This window comes from Danio rerio, chromosome 9, assembly GCF_049306965.1.
Source record: "Danio rerio strain Tuebingen ecotype United States chromosome 9, GRCz12tu, whole genome shotgun sequence".
Classification (NCBI taxonomy): domain Eukaryota; kingdom Metazoa; phylum Chordata; class Actinopteri; order Cypriniformes; family Danionidae; genus Danio; species Danio rerio.
In genome coordinates, this window is record NC_133184.1 from 20130469 (window position 1) to 20152500 (window position 22032).

A 22032-nucleotide genomic window follows, 5' to 3' on the forward strand; every position below is an offset into this window, starting at 1 on the left:
TTAATTTGAATTATTTAGCCTGACATGTTTACTGCTCCAAAAATTTTTAAATCTTTCAAAAAATAAAATATATTCTTTTTAAAGGTGAAAAAGTTGTCGTTTTATATATATATATATATTTTTTTTTTTTTTTTTTTTTACCCAGACTTTTAAAAAGAATATATTTTAGAGCTGTGAGCACAATACCGTGATGCCGTGATAATTTTATCCAAGGGTATTATACCGTCAGAATCTTATACCGGCCCATGCCTACTTCAGATTAACTATTGAAATTAGTAGCAATTAAGCTAATTGTAAAGTAAATGACGTAAAAAAACAAAAAAAAAAAAAAACAGTACTGATAAAACCAAACAAAGAACAGCCCCCATCACCATCCCAAGCACGCATGCGGCATTATAGAGGTGGACTTCCCAGGAGAATACAACGAGACGCCATCCAATAAAGAGGATTATAGATTCGAGCCTGTGCACCCAAGTGTTTCCAATGAAATAACCACCTCCTGCAAAAGTCATTAAAATTTAAACCATCCTTTCTTAGGGATATCACCATACAGCATATATTACCCGCCGAATGACTGGAAAACAATCTCTACCTTGACGTTGTGCATTAGGCCCACACTGGAGAGAAAAGTGTGCCTGACGCCCTGAGGATTGCATGCTTGGGTCAGTAGTGTGTGTGTGTGTGTGTGTGTGTGTGTGTGTGTGTGTGTGTGTGTGTGTGTGTGTGTATGTGAGAGGGGCAATGGCTGGGTACACATTTTAAATGGTGACTATAAGCTGGCATGAGAGGGAGTAGGATAATGTTACTCATATTTTGGTAGAATCTATTTTTGGACGATCTTCCGTGGTTGATAAAACATTCGCAGGGAAACACCACTGGCCAATAAGAGAATGTCTTTGCATTTTGAGTCTTTATAGAGTATGACGCAAGTCTTTCATAAACTGACAATTATACTGGAATATTTTCAATAGATATTTCCTTAAAAATAAATAAAAAAGTGTATAAAATATTAATATAAAAGTAAGTATTAAATAAACTATGACCAATTTTACTATTTGCATCATGTTTGGTTTGTAAATGTGCAATAATGACAATTATTAGCCTTCCTGGAAAATTTCTTTTGTGTTTGCAATTATTACTTAACATTATATATATATATATATATATATATATATATATATATATATATATATATATATATATATATATATATATATATATATATATATATATATTGATATAATAATAATAATATATACACACACACACACACACACATATATATACTATTTCCGGAAGTTGTCCAATGACTGGCCAAGTTAACCAAATTAGCCTTGTTAAGCCTTTAAATTGCACAAACTAAATACTGGTATCTTGCAAAATAACTAGTAAAATATTATGAAAAATAATGTCATTATGTGTATATATATATATATATATATATATATATATATATATATATATATATATATATATATATATATATATATATATATATATATATATATACACAAATTGATCCTTCAGAAATTATAATTCCTACAAATTTTGGGATTATTATTGTATGTGTATATATATATATATATATATATATATATATATATATATATATATATATATATATATATATATATATATATATATATATATATATATATATAACAATAATAATCCCAAAATTTGTACACCCCAAAAAATTTATAAATAAATAAATAAATCAAGAAAAACATTGTAAAAATGTTTTGCAATATTTCACTTAAATTTAAATGTATTATTTTTCTATTTCTAAAGATGTTCTAAAGATGTTGTGACTAAAATATTATTTTAATAATGATATCTGTTTAATAAATCTGTTTTGTTCACTGAAAAATGGCTAAGAATATTGACTGTAAAAATATCAGGGGTGTACTCATCATTTATTTATTTGTTCATTTATTTATTTATTCATGTATTTATTCATTTATTTATTTAGTTGTTTACATCTTAATTCTTTACAAAAGACTCGTTTTATTCCAATTTAAAGAAATAAAACTCCCCAGAAAGAAAAAAAAAACCATAAGAAATTATGTGAATTTTATATATATATATATAAATTATTATACAAACTATTTATACTTAGCACACACACATATAAACACTAACTAAGATTAATTCTAGTGATTAATCATCTGACAGCACTAATGTAACTAATATTTAGATTTGAACTTTTATTTTCCTGATGTTAAGAGTGTGTAATTATATATGAATGTAGTTATTATGAACAACCCAGTATATTATTCATTTTAGTAGCATAATAGTGTGAAAAATAATATACACCATAAATAAATAAATAAAGACAGAAAAGATCCCCTAAAAATCAGAAGGAAAAAGTATGTCAGATGTCAAAAAAACAGCCAATTTAAAGAAATAAGACATTCTCCAGTTAAAAAATACTAGGAAACTATTTAGGAAATTAATATAAAATTATTTGGGAAAATAATTTAGATATTTAATATATTTAAAATTTAGGATATATTTAATTTATTTATATTTAAATGCTTAAAAATACTTAAAATATTAAATACAAAAATTTTTAGCAGTCCAACTCTCTTGAGAATATATCAGCATAATGGAATGATTTCTGAAGGATCATGCAAACTGGAGACAGTAATGATTTGCCATGCATATTAATTCCATTCATTATATATTACTTATTAAATAAAAATTCTTTAAAAAACATATTAATATATAATGTTAGATAGCATCTTGTTGTTGCTGCATGTGCTTTTTTTTTACTTAGTGAATTCTATTGGCAAAATAATGCTTTAAAAATAGCCACATAAGAGCCATTTATTCATGAAATGAAGCAAAATGGTCTCTCTGTATGCTGTTTTGTCTGCAAGCAGCGAGGACGCTAAAACAATAGAAAGATGTGTTGGCTCTTTATCGTCTTTCATTTTTTCTCTGAGCGCCCATTCTTTCTCTCTCATCACATTCAGTTCAGGCACACTCTCACGACTCAGCCGACAGAGTTTCTTTCAGAGAAGCCCCAGTAAACACCATCAGAGTATTTGACTTGTAGATCAAGATGTTCCAGAACTGTTAATGTCACAAAAAAAATCCTTCAGTTCCAGCATTTCTTTCATTCCAAACCTGAGCACATTTCAATGAACACTCAAAAAAGTATTAATCTTCAAGCTACTTATTTAAAATGAGCTGAATTAACACTATTCTTCAGTTAATTGTTTTATGTTCAATCCACTTAAATTTGCAAACCAAACAAGGTAACTGGGATTTGTGCTGGGACAACAAGACATAATTGTGTTGAACATTTGTCAGAATTATTAGCCCTCCTGTGATTGTTTCTTTTTTTTCTTTTTCAAAAATTTCCAGAATGATGTTTAACAGAGCAAGGAATTTTTACAGTATTTCTAATAATATTTTGTCTTCTGGAGAAAGCCTTATTTTATTTATTTATTTATTTATTTGGGCATGAATGAAAGCAGTTTTAATAATAATAATAATAATAATAATAATAATAATAATAAAAAAACATTTTAAGGTCAATATTATTAGCAGTACTTTTTTTTATTATCTACAGAACAAACCAGTGTTTTACAAAGATTTGCCTAATTACCCTAACTTACCTATTTAACCTAGTTAAGCTTTTAAATGTCACTTTAAACTGAATATTAGTGAGATGTGAAGGGATGCTGGAGGTGCGGATTAAAGTGCAGGGTTTATTCAAGAATGGTCAGGCAAGCACTGGTCAACACTGGGGCAAACAGATGTATAGAGGAAACCCAGAGTCATGGTGAGTAAACAGGCGGATGGTCAAAAGGCAGGCAACAGACAGGAATAAACAAGGCAAGGAAACGCATTGTAATGTTCACAAACAGTATGGCAAGACTCAGCAACTAGTGAGTGTCTGTGCTGCTTTTAAAGTCCAAGTAATCAGTTCTGAACAGCTTCAGCTGTGTGTGTTATCAATCGGCGGAAAACTGGAACAGGTGTGAGTGTGATGCATGACAGGATTTGTAGTACATATGCTGACAGATTTGTAGTCCTGAGTGAAAGTCAATAAGTGATCTACATGCCTGGACCGCTGTTGATTGGGACAACTAATATTCTGAAAAATATCTAGTGAAATAGTGTGTAATGTCATCATGGCAAAGATAAAAGAAATCAGTTATTAGAAATGAGTTATTAAAACTATTATGATAAGAAATTTGTTAAAAAATTCTTCTTTCCATAAAACAGAAATAAAAATAATAAAATAATAATAATAACAATTCAGGAGGGCTAATAATTCTGACTTTAACTGTATTTCCATCTGTTCCCAATGAGATTTCATTCTGCATGATGAGTACAATTATCAAGCACCCCGAGCTTTCTAAGTTGAGCATGAACTCTGCAAACACCTGAGATCTTCACTGCATTGGTGAACACACTTTGTAGTCCACGGGTGCTGCTGCTCTTTCATGCTTGAGGAAAAGCCGAGCGACTGTGTCTACGTAAATAGTTTGAGGTAGATTGGACGGCGAGGGAGCTTTTGCTCATGTTTCATTTATGAAGCTCCTGCGTGCGTGTGTTTTTTCTCTGTCAGTGCTCCAAAAGCTGTGACCTTGTCATCGCAAATAAAAATAAATAAATAAGTGCGACTGACCAGTCAGACCAATTAGGATTCAAGCCTTCCAAGGAGGTTTGTGCTTGTTGCTTAGCAACCAGTTAAAATCCCAGTTGAGAAGGTGTCAGATCTGTGGCAGGTACATGTGTGAGTGTGTGTCAGTCTCTTCTTTTCAAAGATGACAAAAATATCAAAGGCAAATTAACTCATCCTTTGTTAAAACACCTGACTGACTACTAATTCAACATGCAAATGCACCGTGGCTTAGTGAAGTCGATGTGAATTTGTATTCTCAATCCATTTTACTGCAGTAACGTGACATTTTCACTTGAAATTGGATCTTTAACAAGGACAAAGTGTAGAGTGGGAATTATAATTAAGCCAGACTTTATGTGAGTTTGGTAAAAAGAGTGCATTCCGAATATATTCTACTAGTATTCAACAGTGTATGAGTGCTACATTATAAGATTTTATTGTCATCCAGCATCAGATCTGACATTATTTTGCTTTTTGAGTTTAAGGAGATCTTCTCTGTATTTTCTTTTTTTATGGTGTTATCATTGTTCATACTATTATACGACAAAATGACAGAATAATGCACAGCGTTGTTTATAAAGACTACATTTATATTTTATAACTATAATCCTACAGCCTGCACATCCTAAACATTAAGAAAATAAAAGTTTAAATCTAAATATTAGTGACAATACAGCTATATTAGTGCTGTGAGATGATTAATCACTATGATTAGTCTTAGTTTGTATTTACATGTGTGTGTGTACTACCTGAGAATAGTAAGTATGTTTAAATATTATATCTAAAATGTAAAATTTAGCTTACCCAATTCACCTGTCCCGCATGTCTTTAGACTGTGGGGGAAACCGGAGCACCCGGAGGAAACCCACGCGAATGCGGGGAGGAGATGCAAACTCCACACAGAAAAGCCAACTGAGCCAGCCGAGGCTCGAACCAGCCACCTTCTTAAAGTGAGGCGACAGCATTTCCTACTGCGCCATTGCATTGCCCTTTTTGTACAAGTGGCAATTTCACATTTGCCATAACGGAGAAATGTCACATCCATAACTCATAAATGTGAAAATATTAAATACAATAAAAGCAATCATCTTTGTTTTATAGAGAGTCGACTCTTATCCTTTTGATTCTCATTGTTACTGTTGGGTTGTGCAGTTTAATACACAGAATTTCTACAAACTATGTTGCATACTGTAAACCTGCAGAGTTTTTTTTTTTTTGTCACATCCATAATGCATGTTTATTTTCCTCATTTAAAGTACAAAACGTTAACAGATTGATATTTTTCCTGTCCCATAACTCTGTGGTCAGTTGCTCTGGAAAATGTAAGCAAAAGTTTCAATATAATATTCACATATACTTTCTATGTGAACTTATGTTTTGAGTTTTCATCGCAAATGTCACATCCATAACGATAACACTGGAATTGCTCATATATATATTTAAATATATATCCTAACTTTTTTGTATGTAGTTTTCCCCATACATACAAATAAATATGTGCGGCAAAGTATATAACATGTCAACCCCAGCCATTTTTCCCACGACTGATGTTGGCAGGGGGGCTTGTGTCATTACTTGATAATGGCGATCGAAGGATTGTTTAATGTTTTTTTTAAGACAAATGTATTACCAGTACAAGCTACTACTATATTACTGACAACATTGTAACAAATACTTTAATCTCAGTTCTGCTGTAATAGTTTTTTTTTTCGTAAGAACATTATATGCTTTATTTCATATTCCTTCCACTTTAAAATATGTAATGAGCAATAAAGGCTTTTGTTGTGCTCTTCTGACACTTTGCCTAAATGACACTTTTCATTGTGATGCCAAGGATATGTATAGAATGCCTAGGAAAAGTATGCAAAAACTTTGCTTAAAACCATTAGCCATTAATGGTTTAATTAGCATTCTATACAATACCGAGATTTCACACATTGCTGGTACACACACACACACACACACACACACACACACACACACACACACACACACACACACACACACATATATATATATATATATATATATATATATATATATATATATATATATATATATATATATATATATATATATATATTTAAAACAGTTCTGTGTGGTTCTTGAATCTGATTGGCTGATAGTCATGATATATATTTAAGTAATATCAGCACCCGTACAGCCTCTTTACCCTTTGTGTATTACTCCACCCACATACAACCAGCAAAAAGCAGACACTATAGATCTAAAGTTTAAAGGATGCACGCTCTTTTCTTCAACTGTTTAACTGTCAGCTTGTGATTTGAATCCAAGGCGGAAGAAAGTAGTTCTTCAAACAAAAGGGTTTTTGAGACTCTCTATGTTTGCTTTTGTTTTTATATTCACAATTATGCCGTCAAACTGTTGTATAAACACAATATCACACTCGTAGCAGTGCGATATGGCTGTATATCGGCACTGGTGGGGGCACTAAGGCTCTTGGCCTGCAGGCTCGTGCCAACGAACGCACATACATACATACATAGAATGACAAACATTTTATTTTTTGGTGATGAATCATTCCAAGTATGATGCAGAAAATCCATTAGGGAAGTAAAGGTCTATTTGTTTTCTGTATTATTATTATGCAATGGACAACTGATTCATGGTGAATTATTTACTGTTATGTAATGTTACAATAAGTACAGCAGTTAGTTTTACAGACAGCCTCACATCCTCAGATTTGGGCTGAAAGCATATAGAGGAATTATGATGACTTTGCTAATGATTTTGCTCGAATCCTTGTTTATAAATTCAGATTAAAAAGCATTAGGTATAACAAGGGAGTCACAACAGAGGCCAGGGTCCAAATGCAGTTTATTTACAACTTAGTCAGACAGGCAAAGGTCAAAACAGGAGCAAACAGTATCATAAGGGTAATCCAAAAGCATAGTCGATAATCATACTTTGCCATGATGACTGTAAATAATATTTGACTAGATATTTTTCAAGACACTTCTTTACAGCTTAAAGTGACATTTAAAGGCTTAACTAGGTTATTTAGGTTAACTAGGCAGGTTAGGGTAATTAGGCAAGTTATTGTATAACGATGGTTTGTTCTGTAAACTATCGAAAAAAAAAATTGCTTAAAGGGGCTAATAATATTGAACTTAAAATGCTTTTAAAAAAAATAATAACTGCTTTTATTCTAGCCAAAATAAAACAAATAAGACTTTCTCAAGAAGAAAAAATATTATCAGACATACTATGAAGATTTCCGTGCTCTTTTAAACATCATTTGGAAATTATTTAAAAAAGGAAAAAAAAAAAATCAAAGGGGGTTTAATAATTCTGATTTCAACTGTATAGTCCAATTGATCAGTCTTCATGTGCTGCAGCTGTATACAAGTAATGAGTGGTAATGTGGAACTGGTGTGTGTGTGAGGTGCATGATGGGTAATGTATTGCAATTCAGTTGCAAAATAGTAGTCCAGGTCATAGTAAATGTTTTTCAGCAATCTGCAAAAGCTAGATCGCTGGTGTTTCTTGACAGAATGGATGGGCAGTGTGATATTGCATTGTACGAACAACTATGAAATTGTTTTGTTATATTGAGATTTGATCCTAATATTTTACATTTCAATATTTTAATCTGCCTTACGTATTGCATCTATAACAGTCTAGAGAAAGTAAATCAAAAGAAAATAAATCAAATAAAACAAATGATCAGATGAAGTATTCAGATTTAATACACTACGAAAGTTTTTAGCTTACGCAATTCACCTGCATCGCATGTCTTTGGAGTGTAGGGGAAACCGGAGCCATCGGAGGAAACCCACATGAACACGGGGACATCATGCAACCACCACACAGAAATGCCATCTGACCAAGCAAGGACTCGAACCAGCAGCCTTCTTGCTGTGAGGTGACATTGCAACCCACTGAGCTACCGTGTTGCCAATTTAAAATAATATGCGTAATATAACAAAAATATTTTGAAATATAATTAATATAATTATCATAATACTTGATCAAAATATCAGAGTAATTCCAAACCTTTGGTCATTAGTGTATATGCATATTACTCCAAAAATAATTATACTTAATGATCATAAGTATAATAATACAATATATTATATTATTATATAACATAATAATACTAAATAAATGCATCCTTAATGAGTATAAGAATAGCTTTTGATTTCTAATTCTTATTTCTAGCACCCCACACTCTAAAAAGTTTTCCTTCATGTTGCCCCAACACAAATTGATTAACTTAACTTAGACTTTTTTTTTTACAAATTTAAGTGGATTGAACATAAAACAAAAACGTTGTACCCTAAAAAACCTTAATAATTGTGTTGTTTCAACTCATTTTAAATAAGTAGTATAAACAAGTCATTTTTGAGTGTATATACACTGTAAAACCTAAAAAGTTAAGGTAACTCAAACCATTTAAGTTTAAAAACTAATCCTCATAAGTGATGTGAACTTACTCCATTTGAGTAAATGAAGCAATTTGAACAATACATGAAGAGAACTCAAACCAACTGAGTACTGTAAAAGCCAATAAGTTAAGGCAACTCAAACTGTTTGAGGAAACCGATTGCTACAAACCATTTACGTTGAGAAAACTAATCTATGCGAGTACTGTGAACTTAATCCATTTAGGTTGAAGTAATGAGGCATTTAATTAACTCATTACCTTTAACGCTGAGTTCAAAACTCAGTGAGTAGAATTAACTATCAGTCAATTTTGAGTTAACTACACTCATTTCATTAAATTGACTGTTGGATTTTACAGTGTATGAATACATTAACAGCTACATTTTAAACCATTATCATGTTATATAAAAGCACACACACCTGTCACCCCTAACATACCCACTTGACATTAAAAGCCCAGTGGTCATCCCTAACTAGCTTGCATGTCATCAGCAGTCCTGAATTGAGGAACTGCTTTGGCTGAAGTGGTGCTGTGTTACAATGTCAAGTGGCAAGCTTTATTCCTGATGCACCATTCAGTGTGTGTATGCCAAACTCTCATGCCAGTCTTCAGGCGTGAACAATTGTCTCGCTCAGCAATAGAGCGAGGAAACGCCAGAGCTTCAATCTACCCCATGCCTCACTTTGTTCTGTCTCTCAGGTATTTGGCTGGCCCTTTCAGGTTAAATCTCTCCCAGAAGCAATCTAGGCTAGAGAAATGGAAGCGAGATGAGATTTGGACAGTGAGGTGTTCGCTATCAGTGCTGGCGTTGTTTCATTACTAGTTCATTATTAGCTCGATGCAAAAGGGATGTCTGTGTTTGCTGAGGTCGTACACTTCGCCGTACACAAGATTTAAAAAAATAAAAAATTGCTGCTTGTTTAAAGAACTTATTTAAAATGACCTAAAATGCAGTTCTTGAGCAAACTTAACTGTTTTGAAGTTGAGGTCAGAATTATTGGCCCTCCTGAATTATTAGCCCCTTGTACATTTTTTCTCCCAATTTCTGTTTCACAAAAAGAAGATTTCCATTTTCAACACATTTATAAACATACAGGTGCTGGTCATATAACTGGAATATCTTCAAAAAGTTGATTTACTTCACTAATTTCATTCAAAAAGTGAAACTTGTATAATGTTTACATTCATTCCACACAGACTGATATATTTGAAATGTTTATTCATTTTCATTTTATGATTTTGATGACAACTAAAGAAAACCCCAAATTCAGTTTGTCAGAAAATTTGATTACTTAAGACCAACACAAAGAAAGGATTTTAGACATCTTAGCATCTGAACAGTAAAAAGAAAAGTATGAGCATGCACATCACTCAATACTTGTTAAATAGCTGGGGCTCCTTTTGCCTGATTACTGCAGCAATGCGGTATGGCATGGAGTGGATCAGTCTGTGGCACTGCTCAGGTGTTTTGAGAGCACAGACTGCTCTGATAGTGGCCTTCAGCTCTTCTGCATTGTTTTTTTTTTTTTTTTTGGCATATTGCATCTTCCTCCTCACAATACCCCATAGATTTTCTACGGGGTTAAGGTCATGCAAGTTAGCTAGCCAATTAAGAACAGAGATGTCATGGTCCTTAAAGCAGTTACTGGTTGCTTTGGCACTGTTTGCAAGTGCCAAGTCCTGATGTAAAATTAAATCTCCATAAAGTTGATCAGCAGCAGCAAGCATGAAGTTCTCTAAAACTTCCTGATATACAGGTGCATTGACATTGGAACTCAGAAAACACAGTGGAGCATGATGACATGGCACCCCAAACCATCACTGATTATGTAAACTACACTGGACCTAAAGCAATGTGGATTGTGTGCCTCTCTCTCTCTTTGTCCAGATGCTGGGACCCTGACATCCAAAGAAAATGCAAATTTACTTTCATCAGAGAACATAATTTGGAGCACTCAGCATCAGTCCAGTCTTAAGCCCAGGTGAGACACTTCTAACGCTGTCTTTTTGTTAAGAGTGGCTTGACACAAGGAATGTGACAGCCCATGTCTTCCAAACGTCTGTGCGTAGTGGTTCTTGAAGCACTGACTCCAGCTGCAGTCCACTCTTTGTGAATCTCCCCCACGTTTTTAAATGGGTTTTGTTTTTCAATTCTACCTGGGGTGCGGTTATCCCTATTGCTTGAACAGTTTTTTTTCTGCCACATAATTTCCTTCCCTTCTCCTCTTTATTATTATGCTTGAACACAAAACTCTGTAAACAACCAGCCTCTTTTGCAATGATCTTTTGTGTTTTGCCCTCCTTGTGCAAGATGTCAATGGTCATCTTTTGAACAACTGTCAAATTAACCATCTTTCCCATGATTGTGTAGCCTAGAGTGCTAGACTGAGAGACTATTTGAAGGCCTTTGTAGGTGTTATGAGTTTATTAGCTGATTGGAGTGTGGCAGCAGGTGTTTTCCAATGCCGTACACAATACTAGTCTTCCAGTTTCACAATATCATTAAAATAAAAGACATAAACACTTTAAACATGTCAGTCTGTGTGGTATGAATGTATACAATAGTTGAAGCTTCACTTCTAGAATGGCATTAGTGAAATAAATCAACTTTTTGAAGATATTCTTATCATATGACCAGAAAAACAAAAAGGACTTTCTCCAGAAGAAAAAATATTATAGGAAATACTGTGAAAAATCCTTTGCTCTGTTAAACATCATTTGGGAAATATTTGAAAAAGAAAAAAAGATTCACAGGACTAATAATTTTGACTTAAACTCTACGTTCAGTCAACTCAAATTTGATAAGTTAACTTAATTGATTTGTGTTTGGGCAACATAAATTAATTTTAAAGGGGTATCCAAAGATCATCCAGCAGTTGTGTCTGGAAGAGAACAGCCTTTTTTGCTAACTGGCCATTAATGTCTAGAGAAATCCCATCATGCTGTGTGGTGGAGCTTGGAGCTGTGGGCTTTTCATAGAGCTGTCTTCATCTTCTGCCATCACCCCTGCTGGAGAGTGGAGGATGGCGAGAGGACTTAAATTAGGCAGGGGTTAAATTGGGATTTTGGAGGTGTAAAATCCCTCAAATCAAGTTATCTGACTGAGGAATTACATAATCAGCTGCCTCTGTGATATAAGAGAGCTAAATCAATAAAACCTTTTTTTCTGTATTGTTATAACTAATATTTTAAAAGTATGAAAGTACAATAAAAGTATGACTACTCAATCATATTGATTTTTAGTTTCGGGCTCGCTCAGATTGTTTAAAAGTTTGTAACATAAATATTATATGCTTAACATTTAAATATATATTTATTTTATATTGTCCAGCAAAAAAAAAAAAAAAAAAAAAAAAAAAAAAATATATATATATATATATATATATATATATATATATATATATATATATATATATATATATATATATATATATATATATATATATATATGCATGTATTATATAGATTTTTTTTTGATTGTTTTATTATCTAATTTATTGTGTAAAATGTCCCACATCAAGAATATGTTTTAATGGTTCATACCAGGGGTTTTCAATTACAATTCCAAGTGCTCCAGTCTCAATATTTACTTTCCCGGACATTTTTAGGGTTATTTTATTCCTAAAAGCTGGTCATCTGATTGATATTACATAACCAATACTCTTTAGAATGCTAAATCCATAAAACATTTATATATATATATATACATATATATATATATATATATATATATATATATATATATATATATACATATATATATATATATATATATATATATATATATATATATATATATATATATATATATATATATATATATATATATATATAAATGTTTTTTATATATATATATAAATGTCTTTTCAATAAAAAGTATACCAATATATATATATATATATATATATATATATATATATATATATATATATATATATATATATATTGGTATACTTTTTATTGAACTTATCAAGATAGGGTTTGGATGGACTGTTTTTAAAGCTTTTAATATAAATATTTTATGCTCAACAATTAAGGATGGATTTATTTTGATCAAAATAACAGCAAAAAAAAAAGCAATATTATTGCAATTATTGTTATATTATATTATAATATTTTAGATTTTATTATATTATATCATTAAGTAAAATTAGTAATATTTTGAAATGATATAGGTGTTTCATTTATTACTATAGATATAGGTCCCAATTTTTTTCCTTTCCGGTGGTGATCTGGACATTTCAGAAATTAGTATTTTTCCAAATTTAACAATAAAGACAATAGTAAATAGTAAAATGATCATCAAAAATATATGTAAAATATTTAGAATATTATTAAATAATACATATATTTTTTATTCATGTTACTTTTATTGATGTAGCAGAGGCATATCTGTTATGCTCACAGCAGCGTTTGTGCATCTACTTGCATCAGCAAATCCACCATGCAGGACCACATTAACATCGCCATATTCATTAACACATGAATTGTTGTCATGAATGAAAGTCTTCATCATCATTTTTAAACAATTTAAAACAAAAGTATCAATTTATTTAAATTTCAAAAACTAAATCTTAATCTAAATCTACATTTTTGAAGAGTAAAAATTCAATGATCAAATTGAGTTTGTTAGCTGCAATCATCTGCATTCATGCATTTATGTTAAAGAGCAATAGTGTGCACATGTCAGTAGTCCAGCGCTTTTTGTATCTCCATTGTCCCCCCTCCCCCACCTTTCCCAGCCTTTGTCCTTGAGCAGGACAGAGACAGAGGAGATGAAAGCCATCTTTGAAAGGACATTCTGTATCTTAAGGTTTCAGTGCAATCATGCAGTGTCTGTCCACTGATCCGTTGAGTGTGTGGGGGAAAAAAAGCTACAAATCAATTTCAGGAAGTGAGAGATGTTCAGCAATCACTCAAACATAATTATACGGTTGCTGCATGAATCATGTTCTCAAAGAGTAAAAACAAAATAAAGCATTACATTAGTTAAAACAATACACGGCTGTTTGGAGGACTGACTTCTGATTAGTCAAGGTATGTTATTCCCAGTTAACAACCTCTAAATAACACAGGCTCATCTAGGAACTTTGAATTACCTTGACCATCAGTGAATACGTCCATCGATATATCCACATTCATAGTACAGTATGTGTATCTGCTTGTCTTTCACACTACAGTTTTTGAATGTTTCAGTGTTTCGATTTTTTTGGCGCCCTCTTGTGAATGAATAATACGTAAGTAGTCTATGCATTAGGTCTTATTCACACCGATGATGTGAATGATTTTCTAATAGCCATGAGCATTTTGTGCGCTTCTAAAGGGCCATTCACACAGAATGTTTATTTCCTCTCAAACGCACTACATTTTTTTAGTGTTTCTAATGTAAACACATGATGAATGGACGTGTTTGACCATTACACTTGTACACTTCAGCAGCTCCAGGCAGGTGAACAAAAGTGGCAATCTGATTGGTGGAGAAGGTTTTGATAGGCCGCGTCATAACAAAAAAACAATCATGAGGCGTTTATTATTTTTTTAAATGACGTTTTTGCACCTGGCGTTTTGCGCGTTGGTGTGCACGATTACATTGGAGCCTTTATTTAGTCACGAGGCGTTAAACGTTGATGAAAAACATGAGCAAAATAACGTCTTGGTGTGCACAGGCCTTTATTTTTATGTTTTGTGGCGAGTAGCCATGTAATAAACGTATAATGTACATCCAGGAGGTTGTTCGGTGATAACAACCTTCTGGATGTACTTTATCCCTTACTTAATTAAGTATAAAAACAGTAAGATATTGTAGTCTGAAGAGGAACCAATGAGAAATCAGATTCCAATGAGAAACTTTATTTTGGATACAATGAGTCCAGATGTGCTGGACTAAAACACTGTTTGTGACCAATCCTAACATTTTAATTGCTATCAAATTAGTGTTTCCAAGAGCATATGGTATCACTCAATAGAGCTTTTCTAAAAAAAAAAAAAAATACATACATATATATATATATATATATATATATATATATATATATATATATATATATATATATATATATATATATATATATATATATATATATATATATATATATATATATATAGACCTGCACTGTGCTTGTGCAGTTAGCATGAATTCGCTTTATGTATTATCTTCCAGATCTGCTCATACCAGTTCATTTGAGTTGTGTAGCAAGCTCTGAATCCTGGAGTAAACCCAAGACCTAATGTAAAACATGGCAATAGCACAATCTGATACTCTCCGCCTGGAGAGATACTATCTTATTCAATCCATGCATGTCCAATGATGCGGTGCAAGGTCAGGACAGTGGCTGCCACAACACAAGCGTGCAAGGCTTCATATTGAAAATGAAGCTGGTGAATAGGAACACGCAAGTATGAAATGCTCATTTAAAATCGTTTAGTATGAATTTCATCCAAAAGCGCAGAGGACATATTATGAAGAAAGATTTTTTTCTGTGTGTGTAAAACTCATTTATAGTTAAAATCTAAATTATTAGCCTTCCTGTTTCATTCTTTCCCAAATATTTTCCAAGTGATGTTTAACAGAGCAAAGAACTTTTTCACAGTATTTCCTAAATATATATATTTTTCTTCTAAACAAACTCTTATTTCTTTTAGTTTGGCTGGAAAAAAAGAACATTTTTTTATTACTTTTAAGGTTAATATTATCAACATCCTTAAGATTTTTTATTCGATTAGCTACAGAACAAATCACTGTGGTCCAATGCCTTGACTTGCCTAATTAAATAACTTACCTATTAAACCTAATTAACCTAGTTGAGCCTTTAAATTGCACTTTAAATATTATGACAAATGAAAGTAGTCATTAGAACATGGTTATTAATTGTTTAAATATCTCTATGTTAAACAGGACTTGGGAAATATAAAAAAGTAATCATTAAAATTTCACAGTAGGAGGGCTAATAATTTTGCCTACAAATGTAGGTAGGTTTTAAAAAATAATTGTTGATCATTTATCTTCACTTTTGATTTAGATTACTGTATCTTGACCTCAGCAGTGACCACTGTGATTATGAAATGTTTAAAACAGTATTCCTGTTATGTTTTTTAACACAAAACGTTTCTAAGTTATGCCAGAAACACAAAGCTGGCAGTAATTTTTTGTAATTGTACAGATTTACACATATAGTATTTGCAGGTGACATGGTGGCTAAGTGGTAAGCACTGTCGACTGACAGCAAGAAGGTCGCTGGTTGGAGACCTGGCTGGTCAGTTGGTGTTTCTGTGTGGAGTTTGCATGTTCTCCCTGTGTCCACTTGCGTTTCCGCTGGTTTCCCCCAAAGACATGTGGTATAGGCGAATTAAATGAACTAAATTGACTGTATGTGTGTGAATGAGTGTTTATGGATGTTTCCCAGTACTGGGTTGCAGCTGGAAGGGCATCCGCTGTGTAAAACATGCTGGGTAAGTTGGCAGTTCATTCCGCTGGGGTGACCCTTGATGAATAAAGGCACTAAGTCGAAGAAAAATAAATTAATGAATTTTATCTGCACTCTCTCAGCTTTTTTTGCTTTGGACTAGACTTAATTCATATTTTCCGGTCTTAACTAATTTATTTAAGTTAGATTTTGGTGAAACTTTTTCTTTGGACATTTTCATTTTGGTTGAAGGTAAACTCAAATACAGCAATCTAATTTAAAGCTGTTAAAATCTCTTTTTGAGTCAAGCATAAATCTGGCAACACAAGAAAAGTAAAAATTTAACATAATTGAACAAAAAAAAGTAACTGCTTACAAGCATTTTAATTTAGCAAAATACAGGATCTAGATTGATGTTGAGTACTACTAATACTATGGAAGATATTGTGTGTTCTGAAACACTTTGGTGCTAAAAGGGGGTTTAATGTTAAATGTGGAAACTTAGTTTAAACCGTGTGTAGTTTTTGTGTTTTTTATAAATATTGTCTTTGAAAATTATATTAAAGGTGTTTAATATAATATATTTTATAAAATTGACAAAATTGACCCTCCCTCCATCCCCATAATGTGCCATAATACAATTTGAAAGCATATATAACATAAAAAAGGCTTCTGATATGCATAGAACAGCATGAGGGGGAGAAAATGATCCCATACTTCACTTTTGTTTGTGTGTGAATCTACAAAGAACACCAAAAACATTACTTTCCAATAGGAAAATGATCGTGCCCAACATTGTTCCCTTCACTTCGTTAACTGGTGAAGTTTTTTTTATTTTCCTCGTTACTATCGCCACTGGCTTGCTCGGATCATGACTTGTAGAGCTGCGATTCAATGGATTTGCTCTTCAGTGTTTGGACTTTCAGCAGTGAAATTTAAATCACACTGAACTAAACAAACATCAACTTCAACTCAGAAATCTGGACTTTACTGGAACATCTATGTTAAGCTGCTTTGACACAATCTACATTGTAGAAGCGCTTTAGAAATAAACATGAATTGAACTGAATTGAAATTAATTGAAAATACATGTATAATATTATATTTACGCCTCTTAAATGGAACACAGTCATTGCTACAATTTTACTTACTAAAACAGAAAATAGCTTGACTGAATTGCTCTCCAAATACACATTCTAACACATCATTAGATTCACCATCCTAAATAAGAATACTGCCTTACTGTTAAAGTGATAATAAAGATGTCAGAAAGTCTTAAAATGTCCCTAATAGTGGAGAGGCAGACCCAAACTTGGTGTTTTTTTAGAAGCAGACCTAAACTGAGGGTTTTTTCACAGCCCTCTTGCCGTAAAGCATGCAGAATAGAAGGATTGAATGACTAAATGAGAGAGACACACACACAGCAAAGGCCATTAACCCCCATTCTTGAAGACTTCTGCATCACTGCCTGGCCTGCTGCACTGTTTGCAGGCAGAGGTTTGTGTGTGTGTGTGTGTGTGTGTGTGTGTGTGTGTGTGTGTGTGTGTGCGCGAATGATAATCTATCTCTCTCTGGCTACAGGCTGGTAATGGGGAGACAGACGGTCTGTTCCTTTTCCATAGCACTCCTGTCAGTGAGAGAAAAAGCAAATGCACCTCTCAAGGCGAAGTAACACAGCACTCTCAAGGCAAAGTCATGCAGCACTCTCTCCTGAATAAAAAAAGAAAAAGATTCCAGTGTACTTGCCAAAATCTTGACTTTCTAACTGACGGGAAAACCCAAGAGAGACAGAGGGAAGAATCGGCCATTTTAACAGCCAGACCCTGCCGTTCAGCAATCAACGAGAATGAAATAACACTGTAAAAGCCACCCATGGACAATTAACTTCCGCGCTTAAAATGTGTAATTACAACAAAAGCTAGTTGAATAGAAGGCAAATACAGTCATTCACAGTTAATTATTGTAAACAGCTCTCTTTAAAAAGAAAAACATTTCCCCATTCCTGCTCATTGCCTTTTAATTAGTATAGTCGTATATAATGGTGTTTTATTTTTTTGTAGATTTAATTCAAGGTCATCAAGTGGCAACTTAACACCAAAAGTAGGTTAAAAAATAAGGTAGTATCGTGATACAATGGCTCCAAAATAGTGTCAGTGCCACTGTAGTTTGTAAACAGTAGTATCGTCATTAATAGTCCATCTACATTAGAGTTGCGTGAAAAGTCACAAAAATGCTCACACGCTTGAGCAACAATAGACCATTTTATTTTAATAGTCTGTGGAGCCCTTTAAGGTTGCACATTTTCTGATGTTTTCTAACAATTCAAATGCACACCTGAATCAGTTCATTTCTACTCCTCTCAATATGATTTAGTAGCTACAACAACCGACACTTAAAAAGAACGACTCACAAAGTGAAATTTTGAATTACTTTGAATTCTTACCTAATAAAACTGAAAAAAAAAAACATAGATGAAAAACCGAAAATAGATACAGGAAAAATTGAAACAATTTTTGACCACCTCATGTAGCCTATTTATGTTGGAAAAATGCTCTTTTTGTGACAAATTTTGTTTGGTATAATTTGTATCTTTATTTTTATGTGTTTTTGTTGGTCAGTTATCTACAAAATTAAAAAAATGAATATGTTTTAGGTAAAGTGATGTGCAAATAATACTTTTTTCGATAATAAGGGAATTATGAATTAAATTCAAGTAGACCTACTATAACATGTAAAATATAGTATTTAATAAAGATTAATAAATGGTATGACGACAACCCTAACCAAAAGTGTTTCAAGCAGACAAAAATGTCATCAAAACAGGATTTACTTGCAGCACTTTGTTTTTCCAAAGCCCAAAACAAAGACAAGCCAGTGTATAAATATAGTACACTTCAGGCAGTGTTTCTTTCTCAGCGGGACAAAAGGGATTTTCGCCATTTACAGGGGGTAGTTAGTCATTTAATAACCATTCAAATCCAGAATGTCTATGTTTTTCTACCACGGCTCTTGTGAAATTATCAAGATTAACTACTGTTTATGTTTTTTGGGACAAATTTTGAATATCTGTGGTGATTTAAATGCCATCTAAAAACACATCTCTGAGTTTGTAACAGATTAATCCAAAAAAACGTTTTGTAAAGCCTTTTGGCAGCATTTTGTGCATTGCAAATGTGCAAGATAAGTGTTTGTGCATGTGTGTTTATAAATGACTAGCTGTAAAACTGGTTTTATGTATTGTTGAGCTCAAGAATTAGCTGCTGTAATGATGATTGCACCAGCCCTGATGCTAACAGCCCTTGAGTCTAGCATAATTTGTATTAAGGTTTGAATTGAACTATGCTGCAAAGTGGATCTCGCGAACCAGATTGTGTATACTACCTGACAAAAGCCTTGTCGCCTATCCAAGTTTTAGGAACAATGAATAACAACTTGACTTCTAGTTGATCCTTTGGAATCAGAAGTGGCTTATATGAAAGGCCTCTAGATTATGCTTATTTTACCAAAATAAAACATGATCATGCCTTGATTTTTAATTAATTAATTAATGCAGGACTCCCAGAGTTTATAAAGATTCTTTGGATTCATCTTCAATGCCTCCTTCTTCAACTTACCCCAGACACGCTCAATAATGTTCATGTCTGGTGACTGGGCTGGCCAATCCTGGAGCACCTTGACCTTCTTTGCATTCAGGAACTTTGATGTGGAGGCTGAAGTTTGAGAAGGTGCACTATCCTGCTGAAGAATTTGCCCTCTTTTGTGGTTTGTAATTTAATGGGCAGCACAAATGCCTTGATACCTCAGGCTGTTGATGTAGCTATCCACTTTGCAGATCTCTAGCCCCCATACTGAATGTAACCCCAAACCATGATTTTTCATTCACCAAACTTGACTGATTTCTGCGAGAATTTTGGATAATTTCGGGTTCCAATAAGTCTTCTTAAGTATTTTTGATGATTGGGATGCAGTTCAACAGATTATTCATCAGAAAAATCTACTTTCTGCCACTTTTCCAAAAGATCAACTAGAAGTCAAGTTGTTATTTATTGCTCTTACAACTGAAATTGACGACAAGACTTTTGTCAGGTAATGTGTCACACATACAACAATTTATTTCTGACTGAGCATGTAAATGTTCATGTGAGACACTTATTTTTTTAGTAAGTTTGTAGGATTACAAACTCAAGATGTCCACCACAAATGTATTTCTTCATCCAAAAACATGCACTTAATCACTGATGAGAAACAACTGCTGTCTAAATAGGGTTTAAGATGGAAAAAAAAATCAGCTGTGCATCAAACATAAAGACAGAGCAGAACAAATAAGGAACTGGTGAGCACAATAATCAGTGGATATAGGAACAAATGAGCATTAGAAACAGGCAGAGAGGCTAATACAAACTTGTATCTGCATCTATTATTCCAGAGCACCATATAATACACTTTTTTATTTGTAATACCTCTCCAAAAATAAATAATATTAGTTAAGTAATTATCTCAAAATTGCAAGCTTAAATGTGTTAGTTCATTTGTGAGTTATTTGGCAGTTTCCTCTGCTAACAGTAACATAAAAAGTCTGCACTCCCACCAGTTGGATTCTCACTGGAAGAGCTAAAAAATCTGAAAGGGGCAACATACAACCATAAAATCATAAAAAACTAACAAAAATAAATAAATAAATAAATAAATAAATAAATAAAAAACGACCAATAAGTGGACATATAAAACAGTTATCAATTAAAACAGACACAGGTGAGCACAATATTTGGTCAATATGGCAAAGGGGGACATGGTAACAAAAAAAAATGAAAACAGGGATTCAATCTAAAAGTCCATGCGAATTGATCTGCAACTGAAATTCAATGAGACAAAGTGCCTGTTACTTTGAAAATACCTAAGAAACTACGTATTGCTTTCAGTTAGTTGGATTGTTAGTTGCATTTACATAAGAATATGTTCAAATTTTCTTTTCAACTATTTGTCATTATTACTAGCAATTTCTCTGAAAATATGAGAAAAAAAAGAAACAACCAATCTGGGGCATATATCTGAATAATAGTGTCTTGTAGGGATGTAACGGTATCAGAATTTCACGGTACGGTAATACCTCGGTATGAATGTCACGGTACGGTATTTATTGAATCATTTACAGGAAAAAACAAAACTTATGAAAATACTCCAAAAAAGTGCCAAAAGTGTCAATGACATACAAATTAGCCATCTATCTGTAAGCTTTGAAACAGGAACTTCAATTTTAATAACAAAAAATTATTAAACCATGTAAAAACAATAAAGTTTCAATTTAGTATTGTTGAAAACTCATCACATTCAACATTTAATCACACTCAGCCCATCTACACAGATGAGAGCTCTGCTAGTCGGACTTCTCATCAAGCATCTCCCGCTGGATCTAATCTCACTATATTTATTAAACGAGATATTTCATTTATCTTGTTGTCTTTATCTAACGACATATTCCCTGACTTTGGTCATTGGAATCTATTACTTGTTCTCAGGTAACGTGTTTTGGCTGAGCGCAAAGATAAGTTAATGATTAATGTAACCACGTACATTCTGTA

At 32.8% G+C, this 22032-nt stretch overlaps 1 protein-coding gene across 5 annotated transcripts in view; it reads right to left on the reverse strand.

The window, feature by feature from the left end:
• enox1 (ecto-NOX disulfide-thiol exchanger 1) overlaps positions 1 to 22032 on the reverse strand; it is a 260708-nt gene that overhangs the window by 219280 nt on the left and 19396 nt on the right. The gene's annotated exons all lie outside the window — the stretch shown is intronic.